This window comes from Lactuca virosa, chromosome 1 (genome assembly GCF_052849685.1).
Source record: "Lactuca virosa cultivar CGN04683 chromosome 1, Lactuca_virosa_CGN04683_v6, whole genome shotgun sequence".
Taxonomy (NCBI): domain Eukaryota; kingdom Viridiplantae; phylum Streptophyta; class Magnoliopsida; order Asterales; family Asteraceae; genus Lactuca; species Lactuca virosa.
In genome coordinates, this window is record NC_136426.1 from 186069183 (window position 1) to 186089312 (window position 20130).

The following is a 20130-nucleotide window of genomic DNA, read 5'->3' on the forward strand; positions in this document are numbered from 1 at the left end:
AAAATCGAAAATTCTGCACTCTGACGACTGGACTCGCCGAGTCCATGGGGAGGACTCGCCGAGTCCATGAATAAATTCATCCTACTCGACGAGTAGAATAATGCACTCGGCGAGTAGGAGCGTGCTGGGCAGTTTTTTCGAGTTTTGTTGCTGGAAATGGATTAAGATCATTATCCCAATCTGTTTTGGACTTGTAAAATCTGTTTTTCAAAATGATAATGATTATGTTAACCCTTTTTACATGACTTTTATCAATTTTCAAGTATTGTATATGTTTATATGATTTTCTTGAAATTGCTTGACATGAATTTGTGTTCATATGAGTTTAGAAGATCATAGGAATTATGTGTAACCTCCATGTGTGTTTAATTCATGATCTTAATGGCTATGATGGTGTCCATAACTTGTCCTCAAGTTATGGATAACCAAAAGTCACTTCTTTTAATTATGATTAAAGAACTAAAGAGGTTTCATAAAATGAAGAGTCTTCCTTTTATGAACCATTAAAACTCATAAGTTACAAATTGAAGAGACTTGGAATAGTTTCAAATCTTGCCCTCAAGTTTTGGAATTTGAAAAGTCTTACACTTTAATACTTTAATTCCAAATTAAACCTTAGATTTTTAAAAGGTTTAAAAATCAACACTTATACTATTATTATAATTTTATTATACATATATGTATAAGAATATGTCATTTTTACCGTTAGTAGGTCTCATTCACGAAGCCGGTCTATAAGGGGGGTATAAGGTTGTTGCCTATAAAATGGTGACTTAATGGGTGTCCACTCTCACCCACCGCTTCCTTGATCGGTGGAGGGTCGTTAGCCGAACGGGTAGGATACGACTTTAAATACTCGTTAAAAGTATAATGAATTATAAAGTAACTATACATTATAAATTCCCAATCTTAGTTACTTTAGGAAAATGTGAAATTGGTGCTAGCCCATAAAATTACACTTTGTACCTTACCAAGTCGTTAGTGGAGCGTGTGTGGTTAACCGGCACACTAACATGGACTAGTAAGAGTGGCAAAGGGTAACTTGACCTTATTATAGATCGGTGGAGCGTGTGTGGTTAACCGGCACATCGATTAGGTAATATTGTTGAGGGTACCAAGTCAATTTGTATGGTTATTCACACCTTGTTTGTGATCCTCGGCATCCCAGTCACAAACTTGAGAGGGCACAATCGAGATTCAAACATGCCATTGAAAAGTTCAATGTATCTCAAAAGATCTAGGAGTTTCAAAACCAATAAAACCTAATAATAAAATATTTCGTTCTTATGGTGGAAATTGGTAAATCGTCATTTACCTACCTTCAAATATTTTATAGTATGGATTACGGCATCCCTCTTCCAACTATAAATAGTTTGTTGGATCCTAGCCTTAATATTTCATTTGGGTGAATTATTAAGGATTCCTAATCTAATGAAACTTGTCTTTCTTTCCTTTCAGATGTCTTCCAACAATGCTTCTGGCTCAAACCCAACAGGCTCCTTTTCCCTTATGAACTTGTGTGGTAAGGTCATCTTTGATGGATCCAATTTCAATGAAAGGATCAGAAACATCAGAATGATTACCCGCTATGAGGACAAAGAATATGTCCTCGATAGGGAGCTTAAGGTTGTGAGTGAAGCCACTGCTACTCCTGAAGAGTTTGCGGAGTTTGTTTCACATGAAAAGGATGCTACTAAAGTAGCATGCATCATGATGGCCACCATGACTCCTGAACTTCAAAAATCCTATGAAGATTTCTACCCCTATGAGATGCACCTGGATCTGATGGAAAGGTACCATCAGAGCGTGCGTCAGGAGAGGTATGAAATCATCTCCTCCATGATAACCACAAGGATGAAGGATGGTGAACCCATCACCGGTCACTTGCAGAAGATGCAAAGGTTCGTTGACCGGTTGCTGAAGCTAAATGTTGACTTTCCTGAGGAAATGGCGATTGACATCATTCTCCATTCCTTACCTCCAAGTTATGATCAGTTTCGTATGACTTATCATGTGAACAAGGAGGAAGTCACACTTAGCAAACTTCAAGGACTCTTAAGGACAGCCGAAAATGGCCTTAAGGGTAAAGCGGTTGCTACTTCTACTCCTTCAAAAGCCCCTGTTCTGGCTATTGGGCAGGGAAAGGGTAAGAAGAGGAAAAACCCTTCGAAGGGTACCAAGGGTAAGACTCTTGATGGTTCCTCTTCAAGTGGGACAAAGAAAGGTCCCATTACTCCTTCTTCAAACCCAAAGGAAGCACAGTGCTTCTATTGCCAGGATAAGGGACACTTCAAGCGGAGCTGCCCTAAATATCTGCAAGATGTAAAGGATGGGAAGGTTAAACCCACCCATGCAGGTATTTACACAATATTGTCTAATAACTCATCTAATGCTAATTCTTGGGTGCTTGATACAGGTTGTGGTATTCACATTTGTACTGATTTGCAGGCACTAAGAAGAAGTGAGCAAGTGGAGCACGGGAAAATAAACTTAGTCATGGGCAACAGGAAAGCATCACTTGTTACCAAGATAGGAGTTTATTCTTTATTGCTTAATAATGGGTTAATGTTAGATTTGAATAAGTGTTCTTACTCGCCCGAAATGGCGAGAAATATTATTTCTTTTCATGGCTTGTACAAACAAGGTTTTTCATTTTCATTTGATAATAAAAATGGTGCTGTTAATGTTTATTACAATGATGTATTTTACTTTAAAGCATTACCTTGTGATGGTGTATATGAAGCCGTTAATGTTGTAGACAATCTAGGAAATAATGTGTTGTATATTGATTCTTCAGATAGCTTGGATAAAGCATCCTTGTGGCATTGTCGTCTTGGACATGTTAACAAGAAGCGCATAGGCCAACTCCAAAAGGCTGGAGTCTTGGAATCATTTGACCTCAAGTCAGATGATAGTTGCGAGTCTTGTTTACTTGGAAAAATGACAAAGTCACCCTTCACAGGTACTTGTGATAGGGGTGAAGGTTTGTTGGACCTTGTACACACGGATGTATGTGGGCCCTTCAGAGTTGCTACAAGGGATGCTAATCGCTATTATGTGACTTTTACTGATGATTACAGTAGATATGGATGTATTTACTTAATCAAGCATAAGTCAGAAACCTTTGAAAAGTTCAAAGAGTTTAAGCAGGAAGTGGAGAATCAATTGGGCAGGAACATCAAGATGCTCCGATCCGATCGGGGAGGAGAGTATCTTAGCATTGAGTTCCTTGACTATCTTAAGGAATGTGGGATTGTCTCACAATTGACACCTCCCAGAACACCACAGTTGAATGGTGTAGCTGAGAGGCGCAATCAAACCTTGTTGGATATGGTTCGTTCCATGATGAGTCGAGCTTCGTTACCAATCTCTTTCTGGGGGTATGCCTTAGAGACTGCCGCCCATATCCTTAATCTAGTCCCTACTAAAAAGGTTGCCAAAACACCTCACGAGATGTGGACTGGGAAAGTTCCCAATTTGGACCACATCAAGATTTGGGGTTGTGAAGCTTTCGTGAGGCGTGAGACTCATGATAAGCTTGAACCTCGAAGTGAGAGGTGTATTTTCATCGGCTACCCACAAAGATCCTTTGGTTACCTCTTCTACAGACCCAGTGATAATGTGGTTTTTGTAGCAAGAAGAGGAGTCTTTCGTGAGAGAGAATTCATAATCCAAGGGGACAGTGGGAGGCAAATTGACCTTGAAGAGCTTCAAGAGTCAAGTGGTGAAGGAACCTCAAATGCTATCGACCAACCTGAGGAGGAAACTCCTGTTGATCCGATAGATGAGTCTGTACCTCCAAGACGTTCCACTAGGGTGAGGAACACACCTGATTTTTATTATGGTTATCACATCACCACTGAAGGTGATACATTTATTAGTGATAATACACTAATAGATTTGGATGAACCTAATAACTACAGGGAAGCCATGGCAGGCCCTGAGTCTGCTAAATGGAAGGAGGCTATGGACAGCGAGATTCAGTCCATGTATGACAATCAAGTTTGGAACTTGTTTGACAATGTACCAGGTCGTAAGACAGTTGGGTGCAAATGGATCTTCAAGAAGAAGACCGACATGGATGGGAAGGTACACAGTTATAAAGCGCGACTGGTTGCGAAGGGCTTTACTCAAACTCCGGGAGTTGACTATGATGAGACCTTCTCACCAGTAGCGAAGATTAAGTCTATTAGGGTTTTGCTAGCTATAGCTGCATTTCATGATTATGAAATATGGCAAATGGATGTCAAAACCGCTTTCCTTAATGGAAAGTTGGCTGAGGATGTTTACATGGCTCAACCAGAGGGTTTTGTCGATACAAGATACCCTAATAGAGTGTGTAAGCTTGATAAATCCATTTATGGATTGAAACAAGCATCTCGCAGATGGAATCTTTGCTTTAATGAGAAAGTCAAAGAGTTTGGCTTTTCTAGGAGTGAGGATGAGTCTTGTGTGTATGTCAGGGCTAGTGGGAGCATAGTTAGCTTCTTGGAGTTGTATGTGGATGACATACTTCTCATAGGAAACGACGTCCCAACCTTGCAGGAGGTTAAGTCCTGGCTTGGGAAGTGTTTCGCTATGAAGGACCTTGGGGAAGCTGCCTATATCCTAAGGATAAGGATATTGAGAGATAGGAGTAACTTAGTCAAAGTACTTACTTGGATAAGGTGCTGAAGAGGTTCAGCATGCAAGAATCCAAGAAAGGGGAATTACCCGTCCAGAGTAATGCCAAGCTGAGTAAGACTCAGAGTCCGAGTACAGAGGCTGAGATAGCTGAGATGAGTCATATACCATATGCTTCCGCTGTGGGCTCGATCATGTATGCTATGACTTGTACTCGCGCTGATGTGGCTTTTGCTTTGATCATGGTCAGTAGATATCAAGGGAACCCTGGCAAAGCACACTGGACAGCGGTAAAGAACATTCTCAAGTATCTGCGGAGGACTAAAGATTGGGTCCTTACCCTCGGAGGCAGTGATGACTTGAGAGTGGAAGGATATAGCGATGCTAGCTTCTAGACTGATAGGGATAATTTCCGCTCTCAGTCAGGCTGGGTCTTTATCCTAAATGGAGGGGCAATTACTTGGAAAAGTTCCAAGCAGGAGACAGTAGCTGATTCTACTTGTGAATCAGAGTACATAGCAGCAAGTGAAGCAGCTAAGGAGGCGATATGGCTAAAGAACTTCATCGGAGACCTTGGAGTTGTACCAGCTATAAAGGAGCCAATGGAAATTTTCTGTGACAGCGAAAGTGCGGTTGCTTTGGCTAAGGAACCGAGAGATCACGGGAGATCTAGGCACATTGACAGAAAATACCATTTCATCAGACATCAAATAGAAGAAGGACTCCTCGTGGCTAAGAGGGTATCATCAGATGAGAACCCGGCAGATCCCCTCACGAAGGGACTGAGCAGGGTTAAGCATTTACAGCATGTGAGGCGCATTGGGCTGAAGGATGATATTAGTTTCAATAATTAGATTCCTGAAACTTGTAAAATGTAATTGACATTTGATGATAAATAAAAGTTGTTATTTATTTATGAGTAAGGTGTTACTATCTTGTGTTGATTGTTTACTATGTTTCAATTTTGCATGTTTTTACTTCCAGAATAATTATGTTATTATTCAAACCATCCACAGTCAGTCAAACTTTGGAAGTAAGTATTGATTTAAGACTGTCATGAATTTGGCTTGTATGATTTGTCTGAAAGTGCTTTGGACAATGCAATGGTTGCTACAACATTCATGAGTACTCATAAGGGCTGAGTATTGGATCCAACCCACGCTCACTTGCATCACTTCATGGAATTTATCTCGAGTGATCGTGAGACGGTAATATCATATAAATCTTCAAACCTAGAGATATGAGTTGTTGACTATGAGTTGGTTATTCATGGATTGCACGAAAACGCATTGGTAACTCGATGTCATAAAACGTGCCTTTGTGAATAATTCAACAAGTAGTTAGTACAAGCATATCAGTCGAAGTTTATCTGTTCCTTCTAGAAATAGAAGCGATATCTGGGCCCCTCGATGATTTGGTTTTGACTTATGTACCGGGCCCGGTCAGAACCTAATTGATGTGTTCAATTTAGTTCTATGTCGAAACAAATCAGAGATCGAGAAACAAATGATGGACAATAAGTAAGACCATGTTCCATGTGTTTGTCCGGCTGATATCATGAGAACAGAGGATTATATGATCACTTATCTTAAATGGCGTATCATCATCATCTCAGTTCCGAGAGACTTTGAAAGAGCTACGATTGCTAGTCGGATTTTGAAGTCATATTTGCATATATAGTTATTAGACTTATCCAAGTGGGAGACTGTTGGATATAGTGTCTAAGTACATAACTTTATTTGGTATGTACTTGACCCGACCCGGCATGGTCCATTTGGGTTGCATGGCATTGCAATACTTGGATAGACTAGATGAGAGAATAAGGCACTTATGATTATTAATATATTATAAGTTCTAATATATTAATAATAGTATTATTTAATTAGTATTGATCAAGTATTAATCTAGTATTAATTTGGTGATCAAAGTGAGACTAATTAAATATATAGGGTTGATTATGACAATCATCAATTCTTTTATGGTGGATTAATGATCCATGGTTTATGGGTTTGGTTATAACCATATGGAGCTCCATGGATAGTCCATGGGAGTTACAAACCCATGGGTCATGAGAAATCAAGAGTCATGACAATTAAGGGCATTCATGTGTAAACCCTAATTGTGACAACACTATAAAAGGAACCCTATGGCTAGCAAAATCATGACCTAGTGTTACTAGAGAGGGCATAACCGATTTTGAGTGCTAGAAGTATTCTCTCAAGTTATTCCAAGTCTTGTGGTGTTGTGTGAAGCATTTGAGGCACAACATTTGGGGTGCTAGGCTCACAAAGTCTTGAAGGAATCCAAGCAACAACAAGGTATGTATTTCTACTAGTTTTATGTTCTATGTAATCCCCATGCCATGCTAGTTAGGAAATAACCTTGAAAAGAAATTTGCATGTATATAGAGAAAACATAGATTCAAGGTTATTAGGGTTGCATGTACACTTAAGAAGTGTTAGAATGCTCAAAAACCCATCAGTTGATGTTTTAAGAATCAAAGAATAGAGAGAAATCTTAAAGGAAGTATATGCTGATTCTGATCGCGAAGGTGGATTTCGATCGCATCAGAATTTTGAGCAGTTGCTTAAGAAGTTATGATATATTGCTAAGGAATAGATAACAACAATTTTCCATGTAGATTGTAAGGATAAGTTTTTCCGCAAAGTTTTAAAATAAAAGAAAACTGTTTAATTTTATTTATTTGAAGTATCCTTACAATGGCATTTGTGGAAAATTGTTGCTTATATGATTCCACTGACAGCAATATTGGAAAATGGATTTGATTCTTTCATTTGTGGTAGTGTCTAAATTTACCAAATCAGGAAAGTTCCTCATCGCCCAAGTTTCAATTGGACCGAAACTTGGAATCATGCAAGTTGAATAGTATGATGAATGAGAACTTTCAAGCATTGGAAAATCAAGACTAATTACTTGTTCACATGGATGTGTGAGTCAAGTGAAGGACTAAAGGGATCGAGTACACATTCTTGTGCACTGGTCATGTCCACCATAAAGCTCGTTAAGACTATTTGATTTACTAAAGTTTAGTAAATATGGTTATACTTACAAGTTTAAGTATCATTCTGAAACATTGGAAAAGTCTCAATGTATGGCAGAACGAATGGGAAGAATCAAATTAGGCAGAAAGATAAAAGTTTCTCAAATCTGAAAAAGATGGGAGAGTACTTTAGTATCATGTTTGTGATCATCTTAATGATTTAGAAATCATATCACAATTAGTCCTCTAAAGGTCATCTTAGTGCATTCTTATGACTAAGAAGAGGAGTCATGAATTGTTGAAATGGTTAGATCAGGAAGATGAGTCATACTTCGTTCCAAAACAATTCTTAGAGTCATACTCCAAGATTGTAACTTGAGTGACATATCTTAAAGAAAGGTTTAAAACACTTGTCAAATGTAAGAGTAAAAGTGTCATACTCTTGTACATTTGAAATTGGTAAGTTGTGATGTTTTGGATAAAACAAAGACCAACTAAGGCCAATTGTGTGAAGTGTTTGTCTTGATAAAGAATCCGCATTATCTCTTGAATATTTGGCAAGATAGTCTTATATGTCAAGAGGATAGTGGGAGTCTTAAAGGTCTTGAAAGTCTCAAGAACTAATCAAGAGTAAAACCTGAGGTTCTTCACTAGCACACGACTTGAGGTTTATAACCTATCGTGTTGACATATTCTGTGCCCATTCCAGTTAAAGTTGGCTTTGCATAGGAGTTCTGAAAGTTCTCAATTGGTTGCATAACAACTTGGAAGCAATGGCAGGCCCTGTACTGCCAGGTGGCAAGAAGTTAAGATTGCATAAGTTCAGTCCATATGAGTTTGGATTTATCATTATCCTTGTCTTGTGACTATGGTTTTGACGATTCACATGGATAAGAACACATACACCATAAAATCTAAGGGTCATAAGGTTTCTCTCCGATTCATGAAAATGATGGTGAGGAAACACTTCCACCAAGTAGATTTGAAGCAGATGGCAAAAGGTCTAAACAATTGAGACTATGATTACGACATCCATTTTCATAGTTCTGAAATTGTTTAGACACTCATGCATGCTATCTAAGGAAAGGTGTATGATTTTGATAAAGTTTTATCAAAGCATCTCGTATCAGAAATCTGAACTTTGGTAAGAAAGTCAATAAAGTATTGATTTCTAGAAGTCCAGCTGATTTCTGAGTACATGTCAAAGCTAGTGGGAGCATAAGTGTTATGCTAATAATCATCATGTTAGTGGGAGCATGATAATTATTGTTAGTGTTGCAAGTTAGCAATGTTAATTATAGAAAACAAAAGTTTCAATTCGTGAGGCTGCAACGATTGAAAAAGTTGTTTTGCTATAATTAAGGGAGAGGATATACTTCATTTCAGTTCTAAAGGCTTAGATTGAGACCTTAATCATCTTTAGTCAAGAATATATATATGAATTTCATGTTGGATTGGTTCAACTTAAGGAAATTCTATATATTGTGTTCTCAAAATTCGATTATGATTACGGCATCCCTCTTCATAGTCAAATTTTGAAAACATGGCAAATAAAAATATTGTAGCAAAAGACTGGTCTAGAATCATGTCTTTATGTGAGACATCATGAATCGTGTACCATTTGCTTTGGGTACAGGATCGATTGCATGTGCTATAATATTTGTCATTTCTAAATTTTTCCAAATGCCGAGAGGCATTAAGAAGGGAAAAGGTCTAGAATTGGATATGACTAAAATGATTAAGCAATTGTCGAGGACAATCTGAGGTTTACCAAAGATTGGTTGCTCAGGGACAGTTGGAAGTATAGTGCTAATTTTGGAAGGACCATATTGACATATTCTAAAAATAGTCATCTCTTATTCAGAAGTGATAGTCAAAATGAGAATATGGAGTTGTCTCCATAGGTGGAAGTTATCTGTGTAAGATTAGAAAACTTAATGTAAGAAGCATGTCCAAAGCAATGTACTTTGAATATGAGACTTAGTTTCCATGGAGTTGATCTCCATTGGAATACCTTATAATGACTGTTGACAAGTCTTTGTGACTTTGTACATATTCATTACAGGAGGGTCAGTGCATATAAGTTTAAAATCTAAACAGATTTCGATAAATGATAGGAATTTGAAATTCTCACATTTTTCGATAAGGATTTGGGAGAGTGAAATTAGAATCATTGAAACTATGTTCAATTGGTTTATTTCACAAAGTAAGGATCATAGACAAACATAGAGTGCATACTTGGTGTATGGCAAAGCTATTGTTTAAGAAAAACATAGTGTACATGCTTGGAGCATGGGACAACTAGTGTTTTTAATTCAAGTATAAAGTTGATAAAACCGAAACAATGAATAATGAGTAATCAGTATGGTGATAAATAAAAGTGTTTATTTATATTCATAGGGTTTGATACCATATTTGATTCATTTATTCTTGTGTTTCACTTTGCATGTTTTGACTTCCAGAATAACTAAGTCGCTCTTCCTGAATGATTAAGTTATTCAAACCATCCACAGTCGGTCATATGTTGGAAGTAGGTATGAATCAAGACTGTCATGGGTTGGTTTGTAGAGGTCCAAGTTGGTGGACAAAGTGGTGCTACAACACTCATGAGTGCTCATAAGTTCTGAGTATTGGATTCAACCCGCGCTCATTTGAATCACTTCATGGATTTTATCACGAGTGATCATGAGACGATAATATCTTATATTCTTCAAACCTAGAGATATGAGTTGTTACTATGTGTATGATTCAACAAGTAGTAGAACAAGCCATATGAGTCGAAGTTTATCCATTCCTTTTACCTTCGGGATAAAAGCGATATATGTGGGCCCCTCGATGATTTAGCGATGACACATGTGAGTGCTTGGCCAAGCCAGGACTGATTTGATTTGTTCAATCAGTCAGTCATCATAAATCGAAAATCGGGAAACAACAAATGGACAGAGAGAATGATTATAATCCATGTCTCAGTTCATATGATATCTAGAATGGAGGAATATATGATCCCTTATCTAATGGACAAGTCATTGACAAGGTCAGAGTTCGACAGCGGCTTTAAGAGCTACGATTGCCAGTTAGGTTTTGAAGTCATACTCAATAATAGTTTTAGACTTATCCAAGTGGGTGACTGTTGGATTAATGTCTAAGTCCATAACTATATTTGGTATGTACTTGACCCGACCCGACATGGTCGATTTGGGTTGCACTTCACCGGCACAATTTATATGGATAGTCTTTTGAGAATAGTATATTTATGATTTATATTAATATATTATAAGTTCTAATATATTAATATGGAATCATATTATTTAATTAGTATTGATCAAGAATTAATTTAGAATTAATTAAGTGATCAAAAAGAACTAATTAAATATGGACTCTTATATATATGGAATGGGCCAAGTTCATTTAGGTTGGGCTAAGCTTTCATGGATGGTCCATGGAGCTTTGAACCCATGGATCCTATGTAAATGAAAGGTCATGGGTATTAGGGTTTACATGGATGTAACCCTAATCCTCCATAATATATAAAGGGGTCCTTGGCTCACAAAATTGGCACAAGTGTGTGAAAATAAGAGTGGGCCGATTTTAGTGTTCATACATATTCTCTCAAGTTCTTCCAAGGTGTTTTGGTGATTTGTGATTCCATTTGAGGCTTCCACACTATTGGGGCTAAGCTCTTAAAGGTTGAAGACATCAAGCTACATCAAAAGGTATGTCATCTAACTAGAACTTTGTAGTATAGGTGCTTCATAATATGCTAGTTAGGATGAAACCTTGGAATAGTTAATATTTGCATGTATAATAGAGAAAACATAGATCCAAGGTTTATAGGGTTGCATGTACACCATAGGAGTGTTAGAATGCTCAAAACCCAACAAGAGTTTCTAAGGGTTGTCATCTGAGATTAAGGGTTTTCTTTACAATTTGTTGGTCTTTATGTGGAGGATCTTCATATGCCACTTGCCATAACGAGAGTCATTGTTGGCGCATCAGACTGAGACGATGCGAGGTTTAGGCATCACATGCGTCAGGAAATGGTAGTTCGAATCTGAAGTGGGGGAGGACTAGGTATACTGCTTGGGAGATTATCGGTCGAAACGATTTTGCAGGTTTAATGTAAGGGGTCGAAGTAACCTACGGTTCAAGAGTACGAAGTTTTTAGTTCAGGGTTATTGCTGCATACAAGAAGGAAAAATCAGACTACCAATTAAGAGCTCGTGGATATGAAGTCTTCTCATTAAATTTTTCGAATCGTTGGTTGTTTTGTTTATCAACAGTAGTTGAGGTTATTCGAAGGATTTAAGCTGTATCATCTAAAGGTTGAAGTGATGAGTCATCACGTAGTCAAGTTCATTAAAGGTTATATCTTGGTCCCTTTGAAGGTTTCCTCTCAATTTCTTGCTTGTGAAATTGTTGCTTCTTGTGGTTTGAGATAGCAGCTGGTCTTAGTTATTGGAAGATCGGATATCAAAGCAACGCCTTCAGTTTTCATTTATGATCGTGCTTACGCAAGATTTAGTTTCGACAGGTCGAACGGCTGGGTTGGATTTAAGATTGATTTGAGTAGGATTTTTGGCAGCATTTCTGGTTAATTTTGGAATCCTTACAGAAATTAAAACTTTTATTGATCTTTTGCACATTAGCGGGATATGTTCAGTTCATCAAAGTGTGGGATCTTGATTGTGGTTGATAGAAGAATGTGTCTAATAGCGGTCGGGGTTTGTCGTTTTTTTCATTTTGTTGGTACGTCACCTTTGGGTAAGGTCACGTATAAGAAGGGATACAGTTTACCTGAGGAGCATTGTGTTCTCTCCTGGGAAGTGTGTCATGTTGTGTTTGCATGGATTATGGTTTTAGTTTGGACATGTGTTAAGCCAAAAGTAACCATATTGAATTGTGGGGCTCTTCAATACCTTTCCGTGCATATAAAAAGCCCTAAAAATAGAGTTGAAACGAATAAGTCATGGTTGTTTGAAGTTGAATGGGAAATTGGGTGTTTTGCCCTATGTAGGGTGTAATAGATCTACGCAGGGCGTAGATTCTGAATTGTTGGACATGAGATAAATGACCAACACATGGCGTAGGTTATGGTACACAAGGTGTAATTGCGGCATATCAAAACCCTAATTCTTTGGTTTTGAGCCCTAATTAAGGGCTCTAACTTTTAGGAAAACATCTCATGACCAACCACCATCACCTAAGATTATTCCTTGAGAAACCCTAGCCTCCTCTTGCTTGTGTTGAGCCTTGGCATCATTTATGAGCTTATTTCTCCATTAGAAGGTTGAATCTTGAAGAACAAGGTAGTTGCAAAGTGTATAGAACAAGGGTTCAAGTATAGATTCAACAAGGTTGGTTCATTTCTAGACCATTATGAGTAAAAAAAATTTAACTTGCTCATTGATTTCTTAGATCCTGTTATTGGACATTTTTGTCACTTTTTGGTCTCTTAAGCTTGTATTTTGGGAGTTGAGAGAACCTCATCACCTTTTGAGATATATAGAACACTCTTGGGACATGTTTGACTTGGAAAGTTGTTCTTTGGTACTTGTTCTTTAAGCCATGCAAGCTGTGTTAGCATTTTTGGTCATTTTAGTGCATAATGTTTAGATCTTGATTGACTGGGGTGTCTTAATGGGTAAAGTTGGAAACTTTATCCATTAATACATTCTAAAGGTCCATATTTGAAAGTTTAAAGGATTAACCTTTTGTATTAAGAGCTTAATGGAAAAATTGGACTTTAGCTGCTATACGGGGCATAATTTCCCCTACGCAGGGCGTAGGTTGGTTTTGGCCCGTAACCATGTAAAGCTCCACGACATGCGTAGAGTAGCTTGTACGCATGGCGTAGGATGGTTGACTGTTGACTTTTTGACCATTGACTTTGACCAAGTTTGACTTTAGGTCAAACTGAGTATTTTGAACTATAGATTGAGACTTGGTCCCTGTTTGTTGCATAGGTGACCTGTAGAGCCGGTTATTGGATGTGTCATCATCACTATTATCTTCTACATTACAAGGTGAGTCTTCTCACTATACTTGCATGTGTGGTAGTATATGCATGTTGACCAGCTGGGTCTTATTTGTTGATTTTTGTTATATGTGAAATGAGTTCCTGATAATTTCTGGACTGTTGTAAGTCCATGGGAATGGTCATAGTCCCCAGGGTTGTTGATATCCCGTGAGCTGTGCTCTTAATCTACAGGGCGTGCTGTTAGCCATTTGGGACCGCTGATAGTCCTCAGAGTTTGCTGATAACCTTAGCTGATTATTATAATGTGTTGTATGTGGTATTTTGGGGAACTCACTAAGCTTTGTGCTTACAGTTGTGATTCAAATATTTTGTAGGTTCTTATCGGATTGCAAAGGCGGGACAATACATCCACATCAGCAGATTTATGATTCGAATTTCCGTATTGTCTTCTTCAACTCTAATTTCTGAATAATGGTTGATGAACAAACGATTATCTTGAATGTAATTTTGTTAAAATGGATGTTTTTATTATTTTAAAAATGAAAATTTTAGTTTGGGAGGTTGGGACGTTACACTACGATGTAATACCTTGCGACGGTGGTAGATCAATGGTTGCGTTAGGGTCACTGATGACAGAGACATTGAATGTTGTATCAGAATCAATGATGGTTTCGCCATTTCATATATTTCCCGTTGTTTCCATCAGAGTTAGGGTTTGATTTTGAAACTGAAACTAAAAAGTTCTTACCGGAGAAGACCAGCACCAGATTGCGAGTAGGAGGCTCTAGAATGACAACCGCAACACTCTATCTTCTCTCAAGATTCTTTATGGTGGCTTTCATGATCGATCTTAAACCGTTGGTTGATTTATTGTCGTCGTTTGAAACCCTCCTCCAAAACCTACTCTACAGTTTGAAACCATCCTTGACAAAGATATTAGATCTGAGACGAGAGAGTATCATATCAGAAGAAGGGGTATCCAATCGGAGAAGAAAGAGGATGATAGATAGGTAGTGGTTCTGAACAATGAAAATGGTGGTGAGTGGTGCTCCAGCGATGGTGGTGGGCGGTTCTCCAACGTTGGTGATCTGTAGTGGTGGAAAGGCAATGGTGGTGTTAGTGATTTTTTTGTGAGTTGAACAATGAAAATGAGAAATAATTGTATATTAGGTTAGGATTTTTGGTTGGAGTGATGCGAGTAGGATGGGGTTGGAATTTACTTTTTCTATTTTCTTTTTCTTAATACAAAATATATTATAATTAATTAAAAAATTAAAATACCGAGGGTAATATGGTCATTTTATGTCAAGTAAATTGTGCAACCTGTAAATTTAAACTAACGAGAGATGAAACGTGCAAGTTATAAACAAATGGGAACGTTCTAAGTTAACTTTTGAATAGGGTAAATTACACGGATGGTCCATGTGGTTTGGGGAAATTTGCACGCTTAGTCCCTGAGCAAAAGTTTTAACTCGGACGATCCCTAGTATTAAAATTTGTAACCCGCCTAGTTCTTGCTGCATTTGAAATGACTGTATTTCCCTTATTTATTTAATTTCTTTTATTTGTCTTATTTAGTATTATATAAAATAAATATAAAAATAAAAATAAAAAAAATCCTAAACCGCCTCATCTGTACCTCTCCCCCTCTCCGATTAGAGCTCTCCCGCCACTATGCCACTGTATGTTTCCTTTATTCACATATGCTGATGAAATTAATTAGCCATGGTACAAATCTAGAAAAAAAAAGACGTAGAGAAAATCCAGAAAAAGCCCAAAGAAATTGATTCAAAACCCTAGAAATCCCCAAATAAAACACAGATCCCCTACCACTGTGCCACTATCTGTGACTCTTCTTCATACCCTATCATATGAAGAACACCACACACCATCATCATGGGTTCGATCGTGAACGAAAGGAAGTAAGAAGAATCAATTTGTGAAATTCGTCTGGATATAAGGATATCGATTGAAGGTGGAGGTGAAGAACCGAGTGAAACGGAAACCATCCTAAAAAACACACACGAATGCTTCAAATTGTTTGGCTTTAAAATGCAGGTGGCTTTTGATTTGGTTTCAAAAAACACAGGTGGATTTTGATTTGGTGATGCTTTTGTCTTTAAATGTTTGCTTGGTTTAATGTTCGGGTTTGATGTGGATTAGTCTCAATTTCATTATTGGTAGAGGATTTGAGTTCAAAATTTCATCAAATTTTTGTTGGGATATGTAGGAAAGAAGTTAAAGGACTTCAGATGGTGGAGGATAGAGGGAGATCTAAGGATATCGATTGATTCCAGTCATATGGTGGTTCTAAGGGATTTGCACATCTCCAGTTATCACTTTATTTCTTAGAAAAAGCCATGGTAGTCATCGACAAGAACTGGGGTTTCTATACCTTCATTTTTTGTTCCTGTTCATCGGAAAAAACATGACATCAATGAAGATGGTTACCGGCGGATCGATGCAGCCTACTGGTTATTGCCGACGGCGGCGACATCCAAGAGGTTGCAAGGTATGGTAGCAATGGTGTCGATAACTTAGAGAAAGAGATGGAGAAGAAGGAAACCTAAGGTTAGAAAAACGTGGGGTTTTGGATATAGTGGGGTAGGTTTTGGGGTTTAATTTGTTAGAATATAAATAATTAATAAAATGTTTTTTTTAATACAAGGGTAATACAGTCATTTCAGATGTAGCAGAGACTAGGCGGGTTACAAATTTTAATACTAGGGATCGTTGGAGTTAAAAATCTTGCTCAAGAACTAAACGTGCAAGTTTACCCAAACCACAGGACCATCCGTGTAATTTACCCCATTGAATATAAAGAGTAAACACATTGACACTCGTCCATATGTCAGAAAACGTGTTTAGTCCCTATTTTCAAAAATTAACCCAAACCGTCCCTCGTTTGCTTAAAACTTGCACGCTTCGTCCCTCTGGACATAAAAAGACCCTTTTCCCTTATTTATTTCTTTTTTGATATGTTTATTAATTATAAATTATTAATCTATTAAAAAATGTTTAATTAAATATAAACACCATCGCCACTATTGATTAAATGTCAAATTTCTTCCCAGTTCTTTCTCAACTTCAGCTACCACCACCTATCACCACCTATAACCACCGTCAACCACCACCTATCACCACCGAAAACCACCACTTTTCACTCCTATTTCTCTTCCACCACCTATTTTGGAAGATATACCTTATGCCCGACCACCATTGAACACATCCCACATATTTCCTTCCCAAAAATCTGGCGACCCCTAAATTTAATAAACAAGAAGTTGAAATCAAGTCTAACTAAACCCTAAACCTGAAAATCAAACTATAAACCTGCAAGCAGAAACCCATGAGTTTCAGTATAAGAAAGAGGATTCAAAATCAAACGCATTGGTGGTCACCTCAAATCTCGTTGCTATCGAAGAACCTCATATCGATGATGCTGACCACCAACAAGCGTGAAGAATCGGACCTCCGACAACCACCCCTTCATATTGCACACTTTATTTCTTATGTTACTGATCCCCACACAGGCGGTTGAGCTCGATCTGAAACCCTAGGCGGCGGCTCGAAACCCTAGGCGGCGGTAGCGTCTCCATCTCTATGTAGAACCCGTCGGAAACCACCTCTGCCCCTCTACGATGCCATTGATATGGACTTTACTCTTTTTTTCGACAACATCTCCATCAATGGTTTGGATTCAAAGAAAGGTGACATGTGCGACGGAGACAGAGAGGGGACTGCCGAGAGTCTTGGTCCATACGGAGAGGGGATCACCAGAATCACTATGATGAGTCTATTTCATCTAAACAAGACATCGAACAAGCAAAAATTACAACAAAATCGACAAACCCCTAACCTTCTTCCGTTAAAGAAGCATATCGAAGATTAGAATTCAAGAAGAGGCATCGATATGAAATTGATATCCTCGTTTCTGGGGCTGAGGGAATTGGCTAAAGATAGGGATAGATGGAGAGAAAGGTTCGCCGGAAGTGGAGACGATAGTGGTGGCCGACGATTTGGGTCTCTACTTTCCCTCTCATTGACTGTGTGTTTATTTTCGATTAAAAGTGCGGGGAAAGTGAAGGGGCTTTATTTTTTTATTTCTTTAAAAATTATAATAATAATAAGGGTAAAAACATTAAATTAATTCTAAAATAAAAACACTAGGACATTATCGTCATTTCAATTCTGGAATGGACTAAGTTCGCAATAAAATCGCATTTGAGGGATGAAGCGTGCAAATTGAAACAAAACGAGGGACGGTCCGAATTAAATTTTGAAAATAGGGACTAAACGTGCACTTTGGCACATGCACGATGGACGAATGTTGTAATTTACCCAATATATAATTTACTCTTAACGTTCTTTTACATTCAAAAGCAAAAACACCTTTTTTTTAACGCCGATTTGTTCTGCAAACTAGTAAGATCCTAAATGAAAGGAAAACATACTAATATTTCCGTTTAAAATATTCTCATCCTCAAATGTGTAAATCTTTAACAGAACAACGCCTTTGCATCTCGAGATATATAAAAATAAGCATTGGAGTGTCCATGAAACCCCTGTTTTTCAAAAAAATTAGAAATGTTTACCATACAATGAAACAGAACCTAACATGATCATTCGATCCAGTCTGGATAGATCTTTAGCCTGAAGTCAATGGTTTTAGTTCTATTTAAATATTTTGAAATAATAGCTTGCATTGATTGTTTTTTATTATTTTAAATGATACGTTGTGATCATTTGATAGATATATGTATTGTATCAATTTGCAACGCCTAACCTTTTTTTTTGGAACAACAAAAGCAAATATAAACGCCCTCCGTGGGACACGAACCTTGCAACGCCTATCTAACTATCTTGACTTTTAGTGTCCACTTCATATATATATTTTAATTTGGTATATCATTTTCCCATTGACTTTTTAATTACCACGTGTGCACCTCTCCCTTTTTTTAACGGCAAAATATTTTATTCAACGAAAAGACAAACCAGCTGGAAGCAGGCAAAGACTACAGGATCGGAGAAAAAAGAATAATCACCACGAATATCACGAGTGTCAAAAGTGTCAAAAGTAACAAAACTCAACCCCCAATTGAATAGATCCTTCAATCCACCCTTAAAATATTGGTTGCAAAAATAACCGTGTAATAAGAATAAGCGTATGTAATTAGATGTGTTGATGTGGGCTATGTGTGTTAAGTGTCGTAGAACTCAAGTTATCAGCTTACGAAGATGAAGCAGCATGGCCAAATGCATGGTTCTTTATGAGGATTACCAAGAGTTAGTTTACGTATCGTGTTGAAATATTATTCAATGAATTAATCAAGAACATGTCGTTGTAAACAAACACTAACAAATCCTAGTTTATATATATTGTTTGAAAAATTAAATGGTGAAAAAAGTATTTAGAAAAATTCCAAATGAACTTGAAAACAGAAGAGGTGTGAACATAGTTCATGTACGGAAATGACACATAATATTTTCCATAATATCTTAAAATGTTTAGTATTTTTAAGGACTTGAAATTTAAAATGAAGCCATGTGCAATATATTAATAGCTGAAGTCAATTTCTCCAAATACTCTATATCTTCCTATAATATTTTTAATTTTGGAGGAGTTGAATTAAGGCATAGAAAGTTAGGTAGCATCTCTAAGCAAATTAGGTGCTTCTACCATAACCAACTGATCAACCGTCACTATTATAATAGGAAAAGTTTTTAGAACAAAAAATTCTGTTGACAATGCAAAGTTAACCATGGATTGCAATCCGTGCAACATCAAAATAGCGACAGAATTGGAACAGAGCTCAAACTAGAGACAGAATTAGGACAGAGCTCACCTGTTTCGTGAACATTCCGAAAGGATAATCTGTTGCTAAGGCAAAAACGATCCTTGCTAATTCTGTCACTATTATTAAGTGACGAAGTTTTACCGACAACAAATTTCCAACAAAAATATTCGTCAATGATACTGTTGTTTCTAATTGTGCGGTAATACATTTACTAAGGCACGTGCGGTTTCATGTGTTCAGTTCTATGCTCACAAACTTTTAATTCATAGTGTTGTAGCATTGTGAGTTTAAGGGGATGTTAGCATGAGGTAGGTTCATTTGTTCTAACTATCTATTGTGTGGATGTAGGATTGATTGTGAACCAATCATTTCAAAAACCTACAAAAGGGTAATTTTGTAATCTTAGCTTTTAATTATTAATGGTAAATTATCAAATTAATTATATCCCCTAAAATACGAAATTGGTTTTAATCTCGCCTCAGGCATCTTCATTTAACCCTATACACCCACAATCAAATAAGAAGACCAAGAGGGCCGATCAACACCATTAGTCACCACCGCGCAAGATTCGTCGGATTTCCGATTTGTCGTATCTATCGTCTTCCTCAAGCAGTCGGGACAAGATATGAAGTGGATTTGACTAATCTATCTGCGTCTCAATACTCGTTTCCAAGAAATCGTAAAATCGGACGCCAACATTCAACTGAGACTTATGCTCTGATGGAGGTGCA